Source organism: Palaemon carinicauda, chromosome 35 (genome assembly GCF_036898095.1).
Source record: "Palaemon carinicauda isolate YSFRI2023 chromosome 35, ASM3689809v2, whole genome shotgun sequence".
NCBI classification, from domain to species: Eukaryota; Metazoa; Arthropoda; class Malacostraca; order Decapoda; family Palaemonidae; genus Palaemon; species Palaemon carinicauda.
The window spans coordinates 50236135-50261629 of NC_090759.1; the positions used below are offsets into that span (position 1 = coordinate 50236135).

Sequence of the window (25495 nt, forward strand, 5' to 3'; positions counted from 1 at the left end):
ATCCAAACCCTTATGCCTGAAAACAGAAGCTAACATGCTTCTGTAGCCTTTAATGGTGGATGCAGAGAGGGAGCGACCGTTTCTCAGATAAGGCAGAAAATTCACAATCTGCGCTACAGAGGCACTTGGATGAGGAAATAGAGGAGGACTTGCACCAGTCTCTAAATACCTCCCATTTCGACTGATAGATCCTGATGGTAGAGGATCTTCTAGCCCTCGCGATCGCTCTAGCTGCCTCCTTCGAAAACCCTCGAGCTCAAGAGAGTCTTTCGATAGTCTGAAGGCAGTTAGACGAAGCGTGGGGAGGCTTTGATAAAATCTCTTTACGTGAGGCTGTCGCAAGAGATCCATCCGTAACGGCAGACTTCTTGGAACGTCTACCAGCCATAGAAGTACCTCTGTGAACCACTCTCTCGCGGGCGAGAGTGGAGCAACCAATGTCAACCTGGTCCCTTCGTGAGAGGTGAACTTCTGCAGCACCTTGTTTAGGATCTTGAAAGGTGGAAAGGCATAAACGTCCAGGTGAGACCAGTCCAGCAGGAAAGCGTCTATGTGGGCTGCCTCTGGATCTGGAACTGGAAAGCAGTAAGTCGAGAGCCTCTTTGTCAGAGAAGTCGCAAAATGATCTATGGTGGGTTGACCCCATGTCATCCATAGCTTCTCGCACACAGTCTTATGCAACATCCACTCCATGGAGATGACTTGTCCTCTTCTGCTGAGGCAGTCTGCCAAGACATTCATTTTTCCTTGCACAAATCTCGCCAAAGGAGAGATGTTACTTGCCTTAAATGGAGTTCCTTCTGATCCGTGGATCAAAGACCCGAGCATTCCAGACTGTCCAGTGGAGCTCCCTAACCCAAATCCGATGCATCTGAATACAACACATGGTTTGGGTTCTTGATCGCAAGAGAAAGACCTTCTCGAAGTCTGATGTTGCTGTCCCACCAAGTCAGACATGTCTAGACTGAGTTGGAGATTGGGAAAGAGATACTCTCTAAGCCCTTCTCCTTGTTCCAATGGTTTAGGTGAAATTGGAGAGGGCATAGGTTGAGTCTCCCCAGAGAGATAAACTACTCCAGCGATGAAAGAGTTCCCACGAGGCTAGTTCAAACTCTTACAGAGCAACTGTTTTTCTCTTGCAAGTGAAGGACTTTTAACAGAGCTTGTTCCATTCTTGTGGGAGACGAAAAGGCCCGAAAAATCAGACACTGTATCTCCATTCCCAAATAAAGAATAGTCTGGGATGGGGTACTGTAAGTTACGACTTCTCTACATTCACTATGAGACCTAGCTCCTTGGTTAGGTCTAATGTCCATTAGAGGCTCTCCAGACAGCGATATAATGACGACGCCCTGATTAGCCAGTCGTCAAAATAAAGGGAGGCTCTGAATCCTCAAAAAATGTAGAAAGCTTGCTACATTTTGCGAGGGCCTTGTAAAAACAAGAGGAGCAGGAATGAGGCCGAAGTACAGTGCTCGACATTGGTACATTACTTTCCCGTCCACAAACCTCAGATGTTGTTGAAAGTTTGGATGAATCGGGATGTGGAAGTATGCATCCTGAAGGTCGAGAGAGACCATCCAGTCGCCTTCCCTTACTGCTGCCAAGACAGATTTGGTAGTCTTCAACGTGAAGTTTGTCTTGACAATGAACACATTGAGCGCACTTACATCTTAAGTACTCCTGCAGTGAACGTGGCTGCCAGATCATTGGAGCCATCCCTGATAGCCTTGTTCCTGCAGTGAACGTGGCTGTCAGATCATTGGAGCCATCCCTGATAGCCTTGTTCATGCATGACATAATTGTACAGCAATACATTGACAGCTGGAGAGACCTTCTTACTTAAGGCTCCCAGGGACCAATCCAACAAATAAAAACTTCAAACGCTCGAAAAACTCCTAACAGGAGATGGTCTAGCTCTGAAGCCGACCATAAAATCTTGGAGCGTCTCATGGCCAGGCGACGGGGAGAGTCTATGAGGCTTGAGAAGTCTCCCTGGGCAGAGGCAGGAACTCCCAAGCCGAGAACTTCTCCCGTGTCATACCAGACGCTCGCTCTAGAAGCCAGTTTAAAAGGAGGGAAAGCAAAGGCTGTCTCCCCCAAACTCCTCCTGGTGATCAACCAGTCGCCTAGCAAACGTAAAGCTCTCTTAGAAGAGCGAGAGAGCACTAGCTTAGAAAACGACGGCTTCGAAGTAGCTAGGCCTAGCGTAAACTCTGACGAAGGCGAACGAGGAGCAGCAGTTACAAAATGGTCCGGAAAAAGCTCCTTAAAAATCAGCATGATTTTTTTAAAGTCCATAGAGGGCTGAGCAGCTTTAGGCTCCTCTCCGTCTGACAAAGTCCCCAAAGGAATATCAGTAGGAGGAGGATCAGCAACTTCCTCATCTGAAGGAACCTCGTCCGACAATTGCCGAGTCTCGTGAAAAGGAGAGACCTGCCGCGGCGGCAACGCTTGACAGGCAATGTCAACAAGCAAAGGAGCAGCAGTAGCAGTAGAGGAAGCGACGTCACGCCGCTGCTGAAAGGACTGAAATCCTTGTGACTGACCAACAACAACAACTGAAGTTGATTGACGCTCGACGTCACGTCGGAACTGCCTTGACTGCATAGACTGAGCAGGCAAAACAACCTTCGACTGCGGTGATTGACGCTCAACGTCAAGTCGAGGCAACTGAGCCGGTCGGCGAACGTCAGGTCGGGGCTGCGGCGGCAGCGGCTGAACGTCAACACGAGACTGCGGCAGCGGCTGAACGTCAACACGAGACTGCGGCAGCGGCTGAAAGTCAACACGAGACTGCAGCGAGGGAGGATCCATGTCACGTGACTGACGTGAAAAACTACTGACATCACGTTTCAAAGTACAAGAAACGTCAGCACTAACGTCAAACGGACGAGTAAATGCTCGTTTGGGCGGCTGACGGCCAGAGTCTCGTTTAGCGTAACGGCGACTCGAAAGCGAAGGTTCATCGTGAACCTGCTCAACGTCATACTTCTCCATAAGGGAGGCAAGCTTAGTCTGCATGTCCTGCAGGACAACCCATTTAGGATCAACGGGAGTCGGAACGGGCCGAGACGACGGTAACGTCTGTGTTGGCAAAACATTGCCTTTACCGCGACCCTCGGACCCCGTGTTACGCTTGCGTTTAATAGGCGAACAGTCTTCCGACGACTGCAAAGGGTCAGAGCTGTCCCAATGGCTACAGCCAGGACGCTGGACCTGTCCTGAAGGGACTGACTTTTGCTTCAAGGGTCTAGAAACCTTGCGCCAAGGTTTCTTTTGCGAAAAATCTTCGGATGACGAGGAGAACACAGTCTCACCCGTCTTATGGTAAGGGCGATCTTGACGAGAAACGTCCGATACCAAAGAGGGAACGTCTGTACGTTGGTTAAAGCCTCTCGTCCCCTTAAGTCCTACGACATTACTTCTCCCTGGTGCAGGGGAGCCTGAAAGAGGTCTCGGACTAGGGGAGCGACAAGCACGAACAAACGAACCCTCCGCAACACAGAACATGTTTTTTGCACTTACTTCACTGATATCGTATTTTTCAATAATTTCACATTAGGCATGAATAAAACTGATTTCTACCTGAAGCACGCAATTCTCCCTTACATCAAAAGGTTATAATTGCGAAATGAGTCGTATAATGTAAGCACATTAGTACAAAATGAAACACACATGCAAAAATCAATAAACATATACATATATATCGAATAAAACGGAAATATATAAAGTTAAAAAGGATCAGTGACTGGGGAGGAGACTAAACACTAGTTCACTAAAAACTACGTTTTCAATCTCTCACCGTACAGTGCCTTGGGACGAGAATAAAAACTAAAAACGTTTTATCCTCTCTCCCCGTACAGAGACTTGGGACGAGAGTAAAAAACTGAATCGAGAACAACGTTACTCGCTCCCAAACTCCTTGTACAGAGACTTGGGACGAGAATAAAGATCGGATCGTTCTCTCTTTCTCTCTCTCTCTCTCCGTCTCTCTCTCTCTCTCTCTCTTGTCACACACAAGAGAATTGCCCACTCACCCTTCGTCAATAAACAGGTTATTTGACCAAAGGAAAAAACTGAAAGGACTAAGAAATTGAAAATTAACAAGTTCCTTTAAATTAGTATCTAAAACACTTCAGTTTGAAAGAAGAATGAACAAAACGTCAAAATCGATTTACTCTTTCTGCAAAGTGAAACCGTGATTCTCTCTTTCTCTATCGTAACGATAGAGCGCAAACTGCGTAGCATAAATAAACCAAACGTTAGTTCATCTTTGAAAAAAACAGCACGAAGACTATTCAAAGAATATATTTCTTAAAATATTTTCTAAAAAATATTCATTTCATAACTCTTACAGAGCAATTGATTTAAACTTAACAAAAATAAAAGTTGAATGGGCTCAACGTTGTTTAACTTCGTTTTCCAAGTTAGGACCGCCTACAAGGAATAGGTAAAGGCCGCATATAAACAAAACATAAAATTTATCTTGATGTTTAGTATAAATGGAAAGCTAATCGAAGAGGCCTAATAAAGGCGGGTGAGATATAAAATATATAGAGGAAAATCTATAAATATCAACAATAATTTATAACGTGATAAAATAATTACTAAAAGCCTTAAACACACTTCCGTACACTGAGGGAAGGGTCGGCCATCTTTACTCTATGGAAAAACCAGAGATAAAAAAGCAAGGGCAAAACACTTTTCCTCTCCTTTCAAAAGCATTTCTTTTGAAGATAGTATTGAATAATCCAACACGGCGAAAGCAATAAAACCAAAACCAAGTACTTCACCAATTCGGTAGAAAACTCGAGGTCATAAAGCGAGTGGAACCAACTTGTCGACAAGACCGACAGAGAAGAACTGGAGATGTTTACAAGTATATGCGGTATCTGGCCGATAGTCGGCGCTGGTGGTCACACCCGCAACCTTCACGGCGATCGCTCGCGAGTTTTTGGAATCTGTCGAGCCGTCGGAGACGTCAGCTATTATATATTCACCGGCTAAATTTAATATTTAAAAAAAATTCTCACAAGGTATATTCAGAAACGATGGATAACTCTGATTCCCCTTTAATCACTGCTCGCACTCTTTCCATCCATTCCTCTTTTTTCTGTCCTTCTCGGACTTCCTTTATGTCCCAACCTCCCAAGTCAATCACACCTATATCATCAGGGCACTCATTCTGGACACCCCTGGACTAGCATTTCATATAATTCTCTATAGATTTTTTCATTCCTAACCATAAGGATAATTCTCGTGCCCTCCCTAATGTCATATCAATCCCCAAATGCCCTGCATACGGACTTGCATGTGCAATGTGGATGGCCCTATTAATTAAAGAGGAAGGAAGAACTACCTTTGCACAAAATTCCCCTTCCCTTCTTGTAAGCACAATATAAGGTATTCTCTATAAAAAAAAGTTCTCACGAGGTACATTTAAAAACGATGGATAACTCTGATTCTCCTTTAATCACTTCTCGTACTCTTTCCATCCATTCCTCTTTTTTCTGTCCCTCTCGGACTTCCTTTATGTCCCAACCTCCCAAGTCAATCCCACCTACATCATCAGGGCACTCATTCTGGACACCCCTGGTCTTGTTCCCCCCCTCTCTCTCTCTCTCTCTCTCTCTCTCTCTCTCTCTCTCTCTCTCTCTCTCTCTCTCTCTCTCTCTCGCTTCTCCATATCGTTTCCTGTATAGTTTTCAAATATGTTCGTCATTCATTTGTACATTATTTATCCACTTTATCTCTCTCTCTCTCTCTCTCTCTCTCTCTCTCTCTCTCTCTCTCTCTCTCTCTCTCTCTCTCTCTCGTGTCAAATAGATTCAGCTGTCAGGGTTTCTGATGTTGTACCCAAGAGAGGGGAAGATGAAAGGAAAGGCCAGTCATTCTTCACTTTCATCCCAGATTAATATGTAACCTTGATCCTATGCTAATGGTCCAGTGAGAGGAGCTGAGGTAGCTTTAGAACCTGCTATGAAGGTATTACAGGTCCTATAAAAAATATATCTGGGTTGTGGTGGCTGTTGTGGGAACGTCCTTGCCTGGTGATCGCCAGACTGGGGTTTGAGTCCCGCTCAAACTCTTTAGTTCCTTTGGTCACGGCAACCTCACCGTCTTTGTGAGCTAGGGATAGGGGGGGTTGTGGGAGCCTATAGGTCTACCTGCTGAGTTATCAGCAGCCTTTCCCTGTCCCTCCCTGGTCCTAGCTTGGGTGAAGAGGGGGCTTGGGAGCTTATCATATGTATATTTGGTCAGTCTCTAGGCCCTTGTCCTGCTTGATAGGGCAAAGTCACTATCCCTTGCCTCTGCCATTCATGAGCAGCCTTTAAGTCTTTAGAAACTGTGGTTGAAGTACCTGCACAACCTTTTTTTTGGGAGGTCAGGGTTGCAGCAACTCCTCTGACACTGTACTTTAACACAAGTTCCACCAGAGGAGGAAGGTGTGGGTGGCAAAAGGGTGCAAACAGTAACTCCCTTACCGACCTGACGATGATGTTTTTTTGGGCTCGAGCCATGTCCTGATAGAAGCTCCTCTAGGCAGCTTTCTACTTAATGGGAAAGAGGATCAAAAAGGAGAAATTCCCCTTCCATGACACCATAACTTCCGAAAATATCCAGACATCTCTCGCGTAACTTCGTGCAAAAAGCCCCTCTCTCAGAGGAGACAGTACTTGATAACTTCTACACTAAAGGGATTCCCCAGAGCTATGGGATTTTTGGGCGAGTGGTTGGCACATCAAATCGGGAAGAAGAGGAAATTCCCTTTGAGTTTCAATCAGTAGTAGTAGAAGGTACGGGTACCATTCTACTTGCACCCATTTCAGACTACTTAGCACACTATTTGGTAGATTAGCAGAAATGCATCTGTCGAGGCCATTCCAAGAGAGTAGGAAGGAATCCTTGAATGCTGCCTCTGGGTCTGGTACTGGTGAGCAGTATATCAGAAGTTTCTGGCTGAATGAGGTTACAAATAGGTCTATCTGTTGGGGAAATCCCAAAAAGTCAAGATCTTGTTCATTATGAGGATTCAGAGACCACATTGAGCAAACCATTTAGTCTTCATACTCAGTTCGTCCACAACAATGTTCTTTCTGCTTGAAATGAAGAGGGCTGTTAAGGTGATCGCTTTGATCTCCGCCCATTCATGAATTTCTACTGCTAGATGATAGAGCTGCATCAGAATGGTACCTCCTTGATCTTTAAGCAAGTCACGTCAGTGGTGTCACTCATCACCATTAGGTGACGTTTCAATAGAGGGAAAAAGTGTTTGACAGCTAGTAAAGCTGCTCTGAGCTCCAACACATTACTGTGGCACTGATGCTCTTCGTCCTACCACTGACCTCACACCAGATGTAGGTGGTGTGCTCCCCAGCCTTCCTTCAAAGCATTCGTGAACAACAACAATTCTGGAGGAGGGGTAAGAAGGGAGCAAGTCCCTAGTAAGATTTTCCTCACTAAGCTAGTATTCCATGTCATGTCTGAGCTCTTCCCCTAGGGAACTAACAACTGAGGGGAGTCACTACCCTACCCGAGACGTGGTCCTTCTACTGCCATTGATTGGATTGCAGTCAAGACAAACAACTGAGTTGGTAGAAGGGGGCTGACAAATAGAAATAGTACACTGCTCGCTATGATAAAACTGAGGTACATCCTAGAGGTGTTACGTACTGGGATCTGGAAGTAAGCGTCCTTTAGATAAATCGTCATCATCAAGTCCAAGCACCTGATTGTCTGCCTAACAGTGGCTGCAGTCTCCATCTTGAATGGAGTTTATAGAACCAATAGTTCACTGTTGGCAGTATGACTGACCTCTAGCCTCTTTTATAAGAATTAACTGAAGAAGCCTGGGAAGCTGTCAACAACCTCATGGAGAGTGCCCTGCTCTATCATGGCCTGAATTTCTGCCTTGAGGGCTAGGTCCTTCACCTATCGTTGGTGATAGGAGGATGACATCACCAGCCACCTGTTGAGATACTACTGCTAGTGTGTTATTGGGTCCTTTGAATGGCCAGACAGTATTACATTGGATCACTCTCTTTGGTTATGGCTCATTTTGTTTACCTACACATACACCGAATAGTCTAGTCTTTTCTTTCCACATTCTCCTCTGTTCTCATACACCCAATAACACGTATTACCAAACAATCCTTTTTGTTCAAGGGGTTAATTACTGCAATGAAAACGTTCAGTGACTACTTTCCTCTTGGTAAGGGTAGAAGAGACACTAGCTATGGTAAGCATATCTTCTATGAATGAGACACTCCAAAATCAAACCATTGTTCTCTAGTATTGGGTGGCGCCATAGCATCTGCCTCATGCCCATCCACTGTCTTGGATTAGAGTTCTCTTGCTTGAAGGTACACTAGGCATCCTGTCCTATCTCTGTTGTCATCCAATAAATATCGGTGTGGATTCGCTCTTCATTACCACCAAACGTGGCGAGTGAATTTTCAAGCTAAGCCATGCTTCTGGTACAAAGACTAACCCATGCTTCTGATACAAAGATCAACCCATGGTATGCCATGGCGTGCCTTTCCTGTAATGACCAAGGGCCCTGTCACGGGCTGTGTTGCTGGCACAGACACTAATTGCAGATCAGCTACGTGCTATTCATACCCTTCAAGACTGCCTTCTCGGTTCTGGACCACGTTACGGCATGTTCCCTTCTTCCGCCGACCCAAAGAAGTGCGATGTTGTTATGTCCTTGGCGGGCTTCAGGTCATGGAAACACTTGATGAAGTATTGAATTCAGCTCAACTTTCCACTGCAGGACTGCCCTGCACATTAGGCTCAACTGTGTTCCGGCGTTGCAATATACATTGGATGGCCCGTACGTACTCTGGCGCCAGATGGAACACCCTTACTCTAGACATGGCTTTGGATGCCATTGGGAATATTGTACTACGATCTTCAAACTACAAAGTGCAGAGGTTGGAATTCCTCACTCGCCCAAGAGCGCGAGGAGTCCGTGATTGATTATTTTTCAAGGTGTGCCCAAAATGCCAGCGATTGTCATTTCCAGTGCCCAAAGTGTGGATAAATATATGATATAAATATATGCTATTAGGAAAAATAATAGTGGGTCTTAGTGATCCTGTATCAAGAAGGCATGTATTTCAGGTGTGTGATACATTTGCTGTACAGTACATCTGAATCTGCGCACCAAGACGTTGAGCGTGCTCCGGGTGTCAATGGGTGAGAATCAGCAAATGTTGTAAGTGACAATGTCGAGCCAGATGTAGCCGCATTGTGCGGCAATTCAGATGCAATGCAATGTGGGAACCTCTGGGGATGTCATACGGATGCCAAAAGGCAGGGCACTTCCATAGATGATGGAGGAGCATAAAGAAAGCACTGCTTGCTTCAAGTGTGGTGATCGTTGCTAAGCCACAAGTTTCCAACACCTCCAATATGACATATTCGTAGATAATTTGTATTTTTCCTAACTATACAAACCTTAGCTATTTAATAGGGGTATTACTTTCGGCGTAGCTGAAATGACAAGCCATTGAAATTTAACGAGGGTTTGCTACCCACACCGCTAGTTAGTGGGGGTAGGGGAGGGTAGCTTGCTACCTGCGCCCCCCCCCCCCCCTCACACCCCTGTGCTTGAGCTCACTTTGCTTGGAGGTAGGACTTCAAGGGGGATAGGGCTGGCGGGCAAGTTTGGTTAAATACCTAAGGTTTGTATAGTTAGGAAAAATACAAATTATCTACGAATTTGTCATTTGTTCCGTAACTGGAATACAAACCACACTATTTAATAGGGGTGACTCACCCATTAGGAAGGGTGGACGTCCCTGCCAGTCTGGCTTTTTGGCTTTGCTCGGGGGCTCGTTATTTGAGTGTGTAAGCACTCAAGAAATAAGGAGTCCCTGCACCTCGCTAGAACCTTGCTACGCAAGGACTGCGGCCTACGCAAGCTGTGTGTGAAGGTATAACGAAGTGTGACTCATCCTAGGAAGTTGTTCTGAAGTTCTTAGATGGAAACTTGTAGACTAGAGACTTTCCCAATACCACCTCGTCAGGGTATGGGGACGTAACAGTATTAGTCTTAATACTAGGAACACAAGGAAGCATGGTTTACCCGCAGTGGTTTGAGGTCAGCTACGCAGAGAACCCAGGATGCTGCTTTCCCCACGAGAGGGTAGGATGAAGAAAAGAATAAGAGCCAGTCAAATCTTTTCATTCACGCAGACTAAAACTGGGTAACAATGCCCTCAACCTTCTGCTACTTGTCCAATAAGGAGCTTGAGGTATACAATCAGCTGTTGTGCAGCCACCACCGGACCGATAGAAATCGTATCGAGTTCCTGTGGGTCACGTCTTGCAGGAGAAAGGTTGTGAAAGTCACCTGAAGCATTCACATCCTTTCTTGTAAAACCTGCGTCACAGAGTAGTCTGCTAAGAAGGACCAGGGGCATAGTTATGCCCCTGACACTGTGAGTTTTCTTTAGGTAAAGTCTCATACCTTACCCTGGGTACAGTAACGGATGATCTGGATCATCTGTTTACCTAGTTGAGACTTGTGTAGGATCCGTCACCTCTGGAGACTGTGTCTGGTGACATACTCAGGGACGAAACTGAACATTGTCTTTCGCCCTTCTCAATAATGGGCGATGTCGAAAGAGAGACCATGAAGTTCCTTGACTCGTATGGTTGCTGTCCGAGTGTGTAGGAACATTGTGTTCTTAAATCAGGAGAAAATTTGTTGCCTGGTGAAGTGGAACACAAGGAGGTCCCTTTAGGGATCGGAGATTTGAACTATATTCTGAGAGGAAGGTCTTAATTCCGACTGGGGAAAGGCAAGTTGTAAGTCCGAATGAGTCAGGAAAAGTCTATAGATGAGAGGGTGTCCCTTTCTTTCAGTATGAAGGTAAAGGATCAAGGTTGAGTGATCATCTTTACCTGTTGAAACTGAATAGGGGGTCTTTTCCTCTTGCAAATACTAGAGGATTCGGCTATTGCTGGAATCGAGGTATCGAGTGAAGAGACACTTTCTCATGACGCCAACCACACAAGACGTGATACTGCCTGGTAGACTGATGCTGAGGAATTCCTCAGATATCTAGACAACCTTTTTACAAAGACGTATTAGGTAGTCTTCAGGCGTACAATCATAGCAAAGCTATAGCTTGTGGTAGGTGTCGAAGTGGGCTGTCTTTTATGCGGAGAGGGTTCTCTTGGAGGCTCTATCAGGAGTTGCAAAAGGTTTGGAGACCGTTCTGCATAATGCCATAGCGGAGCTAGGAGAGTCCTTGAGAGGTTAACCGATGTTCTAGCCTTGAGTGCCCTTCTCCAGATAAAACAGGGACGAGACGTAAACGTCATTGTTGTACCCACGGTTGTTGCCAGAGAGCCTTGGGGTCTAGGGCTGGTGAGCAACGGTAGCCTGAGGTTCAGGAGCGTTGCGAACGGACCCCCTAGTTGGATGACCTCGTAAAGTCGGGACTTTGTTGGCTACATGGCGATCCAAAGTCCATTCGGTATACCTTATCTGAGATGCTGTGCACAGATTGTCGGCGAACCCGTTCTTCCAGTCTGGAATGAAGCGGGCTGAAAGTGGTACTGAACGGACTTTGGCATATCTTAGTGTTTATACTATTAGATGGGAAGAGTCTACAAGCTTGTCGATGTGAGTCTCTATGTGGTGTGCGGTGTGTCGTCCATCACATCACTGAGTGGTCTGTTAGGAACCAATGAGGCTGTTGAAGGACCGGAAAGTTGGTGTTCATCTCTTAAGAGATTTAAGTGAAGGTACCTTCGGGCTCTGTCCAGAGGGCTGAGGTCGTGTGGTGCAGCACTTATGGTCCCTCCTTTCTTCTTTTTCCGACTTCAGTCTCCTAGAATGGAAGTCGCTCTCGTTTCGAGAAGGTTTTTGTGGAGATTGGTGTTTTGAATCATTCCCAGATACACCAGTCTCCTGGGAGGGAAGTAGGGAAGATTTCTGTAGGTTTACCCTGATCACTGGATCTCGGTAAAAAGACTTCAGAAGTTCCAGTATTAATGCAAGGTTGCCACAGCGTCTGCTAAGGTCAGTCAGTCGTCCCAAGAGAGCGGAGACAGAAGCCGATCCTGTGAGACCAGGATGGGTGTAATGGAAAGACCGAAGCACAGTGCCTTGAACTGGTGTTTCTTGTTTGTCTAGACTGAATCTTCCAACCTTCCTAGATGGATGGTTTGGACCTGGGAGTAAGTGTCCTATAGGTCCAGTGTGCAAATGAAGACCTGAGGTCTTAGCCCTTGATCGAACTCCAACATGGTGTGGACATCGACCCAAAGAGACAGCTCCTTGGTGATCCTTTTGAATGGAAGATTGTCGACGCTGGAGTCTTGACTCGTGTCGTAAAGGATCAGGCGCGATACCCAGTGTAAGAATTCTTCTCCGAGAGAATTTCTTTAAAAGGAAGGCCACGCTTAGCCTTACCACGCGCCCTGATGGGATTGATGCTATTCCTTAGAATAGAATCAATCTGGCGAATGATAATCAATGGTTAACCGTTGGGTATTGTGGTTACTGTGCAGTTGGAGAGTGCTCACAAGTAGTTCCCTGTTGGCAAGCCCTTGATGAGGGTTGTAGAACGTTTACCGATCACTTTAGTGTGATGCCAAACGGCCAGTAGCGAGAAGTATGTTGTATAACTTCTGATCTAGGAACTACAGGAAGCGGTTGACTAGTAGGTTTGAGTCATGAACTGCTGGCAAATAACCGATGACCGATGAATCGGTGGTCTGTGCGCCGATGGTGAGTTAGAGATCAGCAAGCTGATTATGGTCCCCCCTGTTTGGTCAGAGATGAGCAAGCTGAAGATGGGCTGGTCAGAGATGAGCAAGCTGAAGATGGGCTGGTCAGAGATGAGCAAGCTGAAGATGGGCTGGTCAGAGATCAGCAAGCTAAGTTCAGTGATCGAAGGAAGATGAGCTGCTCATCGGTGATCTAGTGATCAGCAAGCTGATGACTGGTTATTGACGAGCAATCGATGATTGGAAATGCTAGCAATTGGAGATCGTTAGTCATTGGAGGGACTAGAGGTCACAGATCAGCATTGAGCTAGCAATTGGCAATCTGGTGATCGGCGACCTAGTGATCAGTAAACTGTGAACTAGCCATCAGCAAACAGTGATCTAGAGATGAGTCTGTTGATGCTTTCCTGTTTGCTGCCGCTGGTCTGTCAAGGAAAAAAGAAACTTCAGAAGAGACAGGGATCAAGGATTCCCCGATTCGATTCCCTTGTAGGATGGAATCTTCGGGATCTTGAATCCTTCTGTGGAGCCTTATTCCTCTTTTCCCGTTGGCAATGTTTATGTGCTTGCGGGGAGGAATGGGGCAACGGTGACCTGTCCAAAAAGTTTTATTCCTTTTTACTGACAATTGCACGAGTGTGTAGGTGACTCTGGAGTGATGGCACACAGGATGATGCTGGTGCTTAATATCTGCCTGGAGAGCAGGCAAGCGCTGGTTCTTAAACACGAGCTGGTGCATTGGATCTGCGAGCCTTGACACTTTAGCAAGAGCTGGCGCATGGATCCGGGACAGTAACTGTGCAGGAGGGCGCAGGAAAGTGAGGAAGATCGCTGATGTGCAGTAAGGCACTGTGTAGTTTTGTGCATTCTCCCTAGAATGCACCGAAGAATGTGACTGGTTGTGCAAGAGTGGGAGTATTGGCGCGTGCATGAGAGTACTACGTGGAGATTGTTGGCTTGTGCGTGCGGAAGACCATCGGCATCCGCACATAGAAGACCGTCGGCGTACGCGGAAGGCTGTGTGCGTGCACTCAAGATTACTGGAGAGTGCACTCAAGATTACTGGAGCGTGCACGAGCGAAGGCTGTCGGCGCGGGCCCGCGCGTAAGGCCGTTGGTGTGCTTGTGCGGTAGACTGTTGGCGCACGTGCAGGGTACCATCGGCGCCTGCGCAATACTGTTGGTGCACGCGCGGGAGACCCTAGGCGCTCGCGCGGGGAAGAAAGTCGGCACGTGTGCGCGGAATTGTTACCACGCGTGCGTGCAAGACTATTGGAGCGCGCGCAAGAGCATTGGCGCTTACGCGCTTGGAAAATCATCGGAGCGCGCGGGAGACCAGCGGCGCCTGTGCGCAAAAGATCGTTGGCGCCGAGCGCAAGAGAATTGGCGCCAGCGCGCGGGGAAAATCATCGGCGTGCTTGCGGGAGACCATCGGCGGGCGCGGAAGATCGTTGGCGCGCTTGCGAGCAAGACGGTTCACGCGCGCGCGTGCGTGGGAGACCATCGGTACCCGCGCGCGGAAGATAGTTGGTGCTCACGCATGTAAGAATATCAGCGAGCGAGCGCGAACCAAGGTACCCGCGCGCGCGGGAGACCATCGGTATCCGCGGGCGCGGGAGACCATCGATACCCGCGGGCGCGGGAGACCATCGGTACCCGCGGGTGCGGGAGACCATCGGTACCCGCGGGCGCGGGAGACCATCGATACCATCGATGTCGGCAAGCGCGCGCTGGAGACCATGGGTACCCGCGTGCGGAAGATTGTCGGCGCTCGTGCCCGTATATAAGAGCGAAGGCCGTCGGCGCCCGCCCGCGCGTAAGGCCGTCGGTGTGCTTGCGCAGTAGACTGTTGGCACACATGCAGGATACCATCAGCGCCTGCGCACAGAAGAAAGTCGGCACGCACACTCGCAATACTGTTGGTGGGCGTGAGGGAGACTCTAGGTGCTCACACGGGGAAGAAAGTCGGCACGCACACGCGCAATACTGTTGGCGGGCGCGGAAGATCGTTGGCGCTCGTGCGCGCAAGACGGTTCGCGCGCGTGCGCGGGAGACCATCGGTACCCGCGCGCGGAAGATCGTTGGCACTCGCGCGCATAAGAATGTCGGCAAGCGTGCGCTGGAGACCATGGGTAACCGCGAGCGGAAGATCGTCAGCGCTCGTGCGCGTATATAAGAGCGAAGGCCGTCGGCGCCCGCCCGCGCGTAAGGCCGTCGGTGTGCTTGCGCAGTAGACTGTTGGCACACGTGCAGGATACCATCAGCGCCTGCGCGCAGAAGAAAGTCGGTACGCACACGCAATACTGTTGGTGGGCGCGAGGGAGACTCTAGGCGCTCACACGGGGAAGAAAGTCGGCACGCACACACGCAATACTGTTGATGGGCGCGAGGGAGAGACTAGGCGCTCACACGTGGAATTGTTGCCAAGCGCGCGTGCAGACTATCGGAGCGCTCGCAAGAGCATTCGCGCTTGCGCGCTTGGAAAATCATCGGCACGCGCGGAATAAGATCGTCGGCGCGCGCGCAAGAGCATTGGCGCTAGCGCGCGGAAAGTCATCAACACGCGCGCGGGAGACCATCGGCGCCCGCGTACAAGACTGTTGGCACGCGGGCGAGACTATCGGTGCGCCCGTGTACATGACTGTTGGCAAGTGCACGCGAGACTATACGAAACTGCCAATGGTCAACCTACCAGCTGACCCGCCAACCTACTAGCGCTACCTTCGCGTGCGCTCGCCGATATTCTTACGCGCGAGTGCCTACGATCTTCCGCACGTGGGTACCGATGGTCTCCCCCGTGCGCGCTCGCCGACATTCTTACGCGCGAGCGCCGACGATCTTCCGCGCTTGGGTACCGATGGTCTCCTGTGCGCGCGCTCTTATATATGCGTGTGTGTGCTCTTATGTATGCGCGCGAGCGCCGACGACCTTCCGCACGCGGGTACCAATGGTCTTCCGCACGCGGGTACCAATGGTCTCCCGCACGCGCGCCGCTACCTTGGTTTGCGCACGCTCGCCGATAATCTTATGCACGCCGATAGTCTTCCGCGCGCGCGCGGAAGACTATCGGCGCGGAAGACTATCGGCGCGGAAGACTATCGATGCGCAAGATTATCGGCGCGCGCTCGCAAGACTATTGGCACGCGCGCGGGACACCATCGGTACCCACACGCAGAAGATCGTCGGCGCTCTCGTGCGTAAGAATATCGGCGAGCGTGCGCAAACCAAGGTAGCGGCGCGCGTGCGGGAGACCATTGGTACCCGCGTGCGGAAGATCGGCGGCGCTCGCGCGCATACATAAGAGCGCACGCACGCATATATATGAGCGCGCGCACGAAAGACCATCGGTATCCGAGCGCGGAAGATCGTCGGCGCTCGCGCGCGTAAGAATGTCGGCGAGCGCGCGCGGGGGAGACCATCGGTACCCACGTGCGGAAGATCGTCGGCACTCGCGCGTGTAAGAATATCGGCGAGCGCATGCGAAGGTAGCGCTAGTAGGTTGGCGGGTCAGCTGGTAGGTTGACCAGTGGCAGGACGATCAGGAACTGGGATGTGCCCTTTAAAAAAAGGCGAGCATCCACCGATGGGGACCGTAAGCAGGTCAGCGTTAGAGTCCAGGACCGATGTTCTTTCTTTGCCTTGCAAGGTTGCGCTGGTAGATCGGTAGGTCAGCTGGCAGGACGATCAGGAACTGGGATGTGCCCTTTGGAAGGGCGAGCATCCACCGATGGGGACCGTAAAAGATCCGTGTTAGAGTCCAGGACCGATGTCCAAAGGACTAGGTTGCAGCACAAGGTTGCGCTGGTAGATCGGTAGGTCAGCTGGCAGGATGATCAAGCTGCGCTGGAAGGTCTGCTTGATCCTCCGAAGAGGTTTCTCTATGAGAGGCCTCTCCCGCGAACGAGAGAGGTGAATACTTCGTAGAAGAAACTTGAAAACACTCGTGATGACGCCCCTTAGGGCCGGTGGATCAGCAAGCTGACCTTAGCAGTAGCGATCCTCTGAAAAGGAGTCTCTATGAGTGGCCCCTCTCACGAACGAGAGAGGTGAACACTTCGTAGAAAAGACTAGAAGACTCCCATGATGATGCTCCTTAGGGCCGGTGGGTCAGCAAGCTGACCTTAGCAGTAGCGATCCTCTGAAGAGAAGTCTCTATGAGTGGCCTCTCTCGCGAACGAGAGAGGTGAACTCTTCGTAGAAGAGACTTGCCAAGACCGTGCTCCACCCCTGAAGGAAGAGAAACTCAGCAAGGAGGGAGAGAAGTCTGGCCGAAGGGCAGCAACAGCAGTCGGAGGCGATGAATCTATTAAGATATGGGAAGTTCTCCCTCTGAAGGGAGAAACAACCTCACCCCTGGGGAGGAAACCTCCCTCGAAAGGGAAGTTGTCCAACCGCTGGAGGCGAACCTCCTTTAGCGTTCTAAGATGATCTGAAGTGCTGGCCATGTTGTCACGGGAGTACTTCTAAGAGAAGGGGTGATGCCCATGACGACGTCCTCTAAGGGACGGCAGTGACAGCAGATTCCCCACGCATGAACAGAACAGCTCTGCTTCGTTGGCACTCTTTAGTCGAACGAAGAAAAACTGCATAGTTAACTGGGAAAATAAAATTAAATAATTATTTAACAGAAATTCCCAAGAGAGGAACTCCGAAGAGGAACCCCGAGGGAATAACATAAAATAAGAATTAAATATTGCGCCCTTCTTTCCCCAGACGACATCCACGGGAGAAGGGGGGGGGGGAGCGGAGTAACTGTAATAAAAACAGAATTATAATTATTCAAATCAGCTAAGAATATTCACTAATAGTGAGAACCACTGAACCCCCAAAGGAAAGTGTTCCCCACGGAGAAAGATGAAAAGTTAAAATGCAATTAATTAGATTTTCACTAAAAATAATTGAGACAAAACAATCAGAAGAGCAACCTAACCCGCGCACGGGAAAGGAGCTTCCCCAATAGTATGTTGTTGTAGTAAAGGTGAACGACCTCGAGAAGAGAGAGACTGTAGTCAATCTTTAAAAGGCCACATTCCCTTCGCTCAGAATCCAAATTTCCCATAGGAAAAAAGGAAAAGGCGAAGACAATAGTTAAATGAAGAGGGTCCAGGTGAGGACGATTCCCCTGTGGCGGCCGAGTTAACGGATATATGCCGACGGGAAGACCGAAGGACCAGAGAGGGAGAGGTCGTTCCCCACGAAGTGGAACTGTGCTGGCCTTGCTACTACGCAAGTGTCGTTGTAGTATATCACACACACAGCACAACACTGAAAAGGAAACTTACCACATTTCTATACACATATATACATAAACATTAGGAATGTTTATATATATATACAAGTACAAGAAAAAGTAAGTTAAAAGACAAAGATTAATGACAGTCCAAAATGGGCGAGGAGGGAGAGAGGAACAACCGCTCTGGCTCCGAGCCAAAAGTAAAGTGAGCTCAAGCACAGGTGTGTGTAAGAGGGGGGGGGGGGGGGTAGCAAGCTACCCTCCCCTACCCCCGCTAACTAGCAGTGTGGGTAGTAAACCCTTGTTAAATTTTAATGGCTCTTCATTTCAGCTACGCCAAAAGTAATACTCCTATTAAATAGCGTGGTTTGTATTTCAGTTACGGAACAAATTAAGGTTAGTGATGCTCATGGGAGGGAAAGATCAGTGTCCGCATTCCCCATAGCAGACTGGGAAGAAGAGATTTGTGTTGCCGGAACTTCATTGCTTTCTAGCTTTCAAGTGAAACACACAAATGACAAATTTGTAGATAATTTGTATTTTTCCTAACGACACTAACTTTAGCTATTTATTCAGGAGTATTACTTTTGGCGAAGATGAAATGACGAGCCATTGAAATTTAGCGAGGGTTAACTACCCATACCGCTAGTTAGCGGGGATAGGGGGTTAGCTTGCTACCGCTCCCACTCAGACACCAGTAATTTAGCTCACTTTGCTTAGAGGTAGGACTTCAAGGGGGATAGGGCTAGCAGGCAATTTGTATAAATAGCTAAGGTTTGTATCGTCAGGAAAAATACAAATTATCTACGAATTTGTCATTTATTCCGTAACAGGAATAAATGGTGGACGTCCCTGCCAATCTGGCTTTTGGCTTTTACCTAGGGGCTCCTTACCCAAGTATGTTGGTACCCAAATTAAGGGGTCCTTGTGCCTTGCTAAAAGCTTGCTGCACAAGGTTCGCAGCCTACGCAAGCTGTGTGTCGAGATATTTAGTTTAGAAGTGTAACCATCCAGGTAAAGTTATTCAGTGTCTTTTAGTAACAAAAACAGTTGTAGACTTTCCCAATACCACCACGCCAGGGTATGGGTATGCAACAATATTAGCCTATACTAGGTACACAAGGGAGCATGGTTTACCTACAGTGGTATGAGGTCAGCTTGAGCAGAGAACCCAGGATGCTGCTTTCCCCAAGAGAGGGGAGGATGAAAAGAATAAGAGCCAGTCAAACCTTTTCATTCACGCAGACTAAAACCGAGTAACAGTGCCCTCAACCTTCTGCTACTTGTCCAAAAGGGAGCTTGAGGTATTATACCAGCTGTTGTGCAGCCATCACAGGACCGATAGAAAACGTATCGAGCCTTCTGTGGGTCATGTCTTGCAGCTAGTGGGATGTGTGAGTAGTCTGGTAGTCTGTCGTTTCCACAACCCAGCCTGAAGAACCTGTGTCAATGAGAAGTTCCTCTTGAATGCCAGGGACGTAGCTATGCCCCTGACACGACCTCAGGGGCGACGTGGAGGAAGTGCGTCTGGATTCAATGCATGATCTATGACCTTGCAAATCCATGCCGAGATTGTGTTCTTAGTGACCCTCCTCTTGGTCTTTCCTATGCTGACGAAGAGTGCAGGCACACGAGGCAGGCTGCAGCCGTTCTCTTAAGGTACGGCTTCAAACTCCTCACTTGGCAGAGTAAGAGATGACCAGGGTCATCTGTTACAGAACGAGCACTCGAACTCAGGAGGGAGTCAAATTGAGGATCCGCTCCCGGGTTCTGAGTCTTAGTAATAAACCCAAGGACGAAGCTAAACGTTACCTCTCCCCATCCCCTTGAATGGGAGATGTTGTATGAGAGACCATGAAGTCCCTGACTCACTTGGCTGAAGCCAAAGCTAGCAGGAACAAAGTGTTCCAAGCTAGGTGATCTGTTGCCTGGCATAATGGTTCAAAGGGAGGTCTCTTGAGAGATTTGAGAACTCTAACCCCGTTCCATGAGGGAGGTCTCACTTCAGATCGAGGACAGGTAAGTTCATAACTCCGTTTGAGTAAGGAAAGGTCTAGCGATGAAAAAATGTCCATTCCGTTCAGTATAAAGGCAAGGATAAGGATGAGCGATAGCCTTTTACCACCGAGACCGACAGGCGCATATCTTCTCACAAGTACATGAGGAACTTCGCTATTGCTGGAATAGTGGCATCGAGAGGAGACACCAACCACAGAAGATGTTTCCCTTTGCCTGGTAGACTGCTGCTGAAAATTGAGGATCCGCTCCCGGGTTCTGAGTCTTAGTAATAAACCCAAGGACGAAGCTGAACGTTACCTCTCCCCATCCCCTTGAATGGGAGATGTTGTATGAGAGACCATGAAGTCCCTGACTCACTTGGCTGAAGCCAAAGCTAGCAGGAACAAAGTGTTCCAAGCTAGGTGATCTGTTGCCTGGCATAATGGTTCAAAGGGAGGTCTCTTAAGAGATTTGAGAACTCTAACCCTGTTCCATGAGGGAGGTCTCACTTCAGATCGAGGACAGGTAAGTTCATAACTCCGTTTGAGTAAGGAAAGTTCTAGCAATGAAAAAATGTCCATTCCGTTCAGTCTAAAGGCAAGGATAAGGATGAGCGATAGCCTTTTACCACCGAGACCGACAGGCGCATATCTTCTCGCAAATACATGAGGAACTTCGCTATTGCTGGAATAGTGGCATTGAGAGGAGACACCAACCACAGAAGATGTTTCCCTTTGCCTGGTAGACTGCTGCTGATGACTTTTGCAGTTATCCAAACATCCTGATTGCAACTTGTTGCAAAAATCCTTTGAGAGAGGAGATGCTGGATAGTCTCTAGGCAAGAAGTCATAGAAAAGCTACAGCTTTGTGCAATATACTTGCATGTGGCTGATTGAGTAGATCATGTTGTGGAGGGAGGGCTCTTGGAGAAAGTCAGGAGTTGCAGAAGGTCCAGAAACCATTTCGCATGATGCCATAGCAGAGCTACGAGGTCAATGAGAGGTTGACTGATGTTCTGGCTTTGTTGAGTACCCTCCTCATCAGACAGAACGGGGGGAAAGGCGTGAACATCCATGCTGTCCCACCGTAGTTGGAATGCATCTTGCCAGAGAGCCTTGGGGTCTGGGACTGGGTAACAGTACAACAGGAGCCTGAGGTTCAGAGCTGTTGCGAAGAGGTTCACTGTCGAAGAACCCCACAGACAGGACTTTGTTGGCTACTAGATGTTCTAAAGATCACTCGGTACTCACTATCCGAGATGCTCTGCTCAGGTTGTTGGCGAGCACATTCCTCTTGCCCGAAATGAAGCGTGCCGATAGTGATATTTAGTGAATCTCGGCCCATCTCAGTATCTCTACTCCTAGATGGGATAAGGGCTGTGAAAAAGTACCTTCTTTGCTTGTTGATATAAGGCACGACTGTGTTGTTGTCACTCATCACCACAACTGTGTGGCCCACCAGGAACTGCTGAAAGGCTGGAAAGACTGTCTTCATCTCAGGAGATTTATGTGGAGGTACTCGTCTGACTCTGACCAGAGGCCTGAGGTCGCGTGGTGACTCATATGAGACCCCGCCACCCTTTTTTTGAAGCGTCTGAGAACAGCATCAAATTCAGGGGGAGGATGATAAGATCCACTCCTTTTCGTAGGCTCTCATCTGCCACCCATCATTCGAGCCCGTCTGTTCCGCTGATCCCATGGGGATCTGAGTGTCCGGGGAATTGAGAACCTGATTCCACCAGGACTTGAGTCGCCACTGGAGAGAGAGAGAGCTTATCCTCAGGCGACCGTTGGGAACTAAACAAACCATTGATGAAAGGTGACCGAGGAGACATAACCACGTCTAGGCTGGAAGTTCTTCTCATCTAAGAAAGGGTCTTGCGACCTTTCTCAGCCTTGCTATTCTGTCGTCTGATGAGAAGGCTTTAGAGATAGGTGTCTCTCATGCCTAGGTATACCAGTCTCTGCGTAGGAAGAAGGGAGGACTTATCCAGTTTTACCATGATCCCCAAATCTTGGCAAAGCCTCAGAAGTTTGTCTCAATGTTGAAAAAGAGTTAACACTGAGTCTGCTAGGATTAGCCAGTCATCCTGATAACGAAGGAGACTGATGCCAATCCTGTGTGCCCAAGATAACACTAGGGCAAACACTCTGGTGAAGACGAGGTGGTGTGGAAAGACAGAAGCACAGCACCTTGAATTGATATTTCCTGTTGTCTAGGCTGAATCTTGAGTACTTCCTTGAAGACTGATGGACTTGGATCTAGAAGTATGCGTCCTTTAGGTCCAGTGTGCACATGAAGTCCTGTGGTCTTACCGCTAGTCTGACCGTGTCTGCTGTCTCCATGCTGAACGGAGTTTCTTTGACAAACTTGTTTAGAGCTGAGAGGTTGATAACTGGTCTCAAGACGCCTTTTCACAAGAAAGAGTCGACTGAAGAGGCCTGGAGACCCATCTTGGACCTCCTGGAGAGGACCTTTCTTCAACAGGGTCTGAACTTCTGCCTGAAGGGCCAGCTCCCTTGCTGATCTCATGGCAAAGGAGTCTATTGACACTGGATTTCTGGTCAGGAGATGGAGAGGTGTTATGAACAGGATACAATACCTTAGACGAATCAAAGAGATTGTCCAGGGTTCGGCCACGAGTTGCTTCCAGCTGTCCGAGCAAGGAAGAGTGCCTATCCTAGTGTTTGTGGCCTCAGCCTCTCCCTCTAGGATATTTTTCTCAACTAGAGGACTTGGTGCCTTTCCTGTCCTTGGCAGGAAAGGGCTTCTCAGACACCGTGGTCTTTGCTGAAGGGGACTTATTGCGCATGCATTGTTTCCCATGGTTTGCGGAGCTTAATGTGCATTTACAGAGACTTATTTGTCACGTGGTTTTCTAAACCAATTAACAGTTTACATGTAGTTCTTCATAAGTTCCCAGATGTTTACAACAGCCATTTTTCTTCCACCTTCCCCCTGAGTTTGAACAACCATCATCACAAAGAAGTCTCCAAGAGGGAACTTAAGGGAAGTACATCAATCTATTTCAAAGTTTAGTGTAATATCATTTATGTCGGCAATTGATTTTGATGGAAATGCTCTCCAATAAGTATAAAGCTATTGTTATTCCTGTGAAATTAAAAACCTCGAAATAATGCCTCAAGGGTCCCACTCTGACTTAATTTTTCAGGGAGACCAGCACATTCCTACTGCAAAGTTTCTGAAAAGATTACCGAGGAAAAAACTCAATCATAAGGTAGGGAATTATTTGCGATTTACTTTATCATAATGTAAGGATTTATTTGCGATTTACTTTTAGTTTGTGTCCTAGGAAAGGGGGTCTAGCTAGCGGTTGTGACCTGGGAAAGAGGTCCAGGAAGTTTCCTCCGTCCCCTGGCTAGGGGTTGTGACCTGGGAACTACTAGGTTAGGTTAGGTGGGTTGGTTAGTTTCCGTACCCCGTTAGAAATCTTGGAAGTGATAAATAATCATGTTTAGGCCTATTTTAAGTCGCTTACATGAACCATAAATTTTTCCAATTGGTTATCTTGGGCTTATTTTGCATTTCTGACCAATATCATAGCTGCATATCGGGTTAATGACATTTCCCCACCCAAAAAACCCTAGTTTCCCACTGGGGTCCCCCATAATTGTCTTTATATAGGAGGGTCCAAAACCTCATGAACGGGTGGTTTGCCCAATAATGGTCAGAAATGCATAAACCATAGGATAATGCGTAGGAAAAATATTCGTTTTATGTATTAGGCTAGAAATTAAAGTATCATATTTACTCATTTCACTTAGGTCACTATTGTCCGATTGTCTTAGGTTACCAACCAGGTAATTGACCTTACCGTAATATACTGGACAGAAAGATAGCCAAGTATTGCTTATTTATAGATGGTTACTTTTAATAGGAAGCCAATGCTAATCTGGAGCATGCAAACAACTACTTTTAAGGCTCAAGCCATTAGGTGACGATGCCGAATGTACTAAAAAAACTATCACTTTACACTTTCATATTTCCGGGCGTAGCTTACCAGTAATAGGTTAGCCCACAAGGCCGTTTTTTTGGCAGCGGGCTACACAGTAAAAAGAATAAAAAATTAAAATGCGCTACCAATAAGTGCCACGCGAAATTGATTTAACCAAGAATTCAGTATGAGTACTTTGATAATCAATATTAGCCCTTTGCCTACACAAAATAAACAAAATCATCACACGTTTACCTTACACAAATCACGAACACCGATGGATACTGCAAGTTCTCACGGAGACTGAAGAGTCAAAACGAGTTCAAATCTAATGGGCAAATGGCCCATACCAACCAGACACGCTAAAAATACGCCTTAAGGCTGTTGGAATACAAGGACTACAGAATAGATATGTATCGGTAATTTTCAAAACAGTCGAGGAAAATGCACCAGCACGTAAAGAAAGGTGGCTTGAGGATCCTTGGCGGTGACGTAATTGCTCCAAAATCCAAATATAGTTTACAAATTCGTTTATAAAAACCTGCCATTATTTATCACAGGAATTAATATCATGAAAGCTTGACGAAACCAGTCCATATTCGACACTACAATAAAATTATTGATATACAGGATTGACAAACCAAATAGTTCACAAACTTTGTGCCAAATAGACTTTGAATAGTACTAATTCTTCGTGTAAGCCATACGTTTTAAAATGAAAAGCACCTAGAACTTCAAAATTAATGGATAACTTTGTTATTTTTTCTTTTAATTTCTCCATATAGGTTGTGAGAGTATATTTCTCTGAACATTTAATTGGGGGAAGATAATTATTAATGCTATCTTATATATTATTCAATATATGTATGTAAACAAAAGATCTTATCGAGCGCTACACTGTATTGCCATGCACTTCACACATGAATTTTTTTTCACACAATAGTAACCCTAAATATGAATACAAAATCACTACCACTTGGGCTTATATTTGGAAACATTCATATTCTCTAGCATTTTATAAATCAAGTTACCCTTTCATTTGCCATTTAATACTTCAGAGTATTCTTTGATAACCAGGTCCTCTATGACGTAACTACTCCTGGATGTCTTATCTCTTCTCGAACTTGAAGAGGTGTATGTTTTTCAGCTTCTGTGTATTTTAGTAAATCAGCTTTTTATTTGTTATTAATATCTTGTAGTTTAAATAACAAAAACTGTTCTTTATCTTTCAACAATGGAATTTGCAATATTCTGATCTAGCCTACTACTCGAATTATAGTATAAAAGGTAGATATGGAAACAATCAATGTTTTAGCTAAAGACTAGAAGAATAGATTAGGATTGCATAGAATTATCTGTTCATTTACCTTTCCTAAAATTGGTGTGGGATGCTTTTCCGACTCCTCAATGAATATTCTCAAAAGCTTCCATTAATGTGTTCAAAATTTTATTGCTAACTAAGAGAATATCTACTGATATTCGAATGGATCCAACGATTATCAATAACATTGATAGAAAATATTTGTAATACTTACCTTCTGGCATCTTGACCCCAAG

General features: G+C 47.1%; 1 long non-coding RNA gene across 2 annotated transcripts in view; it reads right to left on the minus strand.

Moving 5' to 3' along the window:
• The window catches only part of LOC137627729 (uncharacterized), a 69507-nt gene extending 45113 nt beyond the window's left edge, over positions 1-24394 (minus strand). For both annotated transcript variants that reach the window (XR_011041208.1, XR_011041207.1), the window contains exon 1: positions 24194-24394. This is a non-coding gene — a long non-coding RNA (uncharacterized lncRNA). The remainder of the gene's footprint in view (positions 1-24193) is intronic.
• Between the last annotated feature and the right edge of the window lie 1101 nt (positions 24395-25495).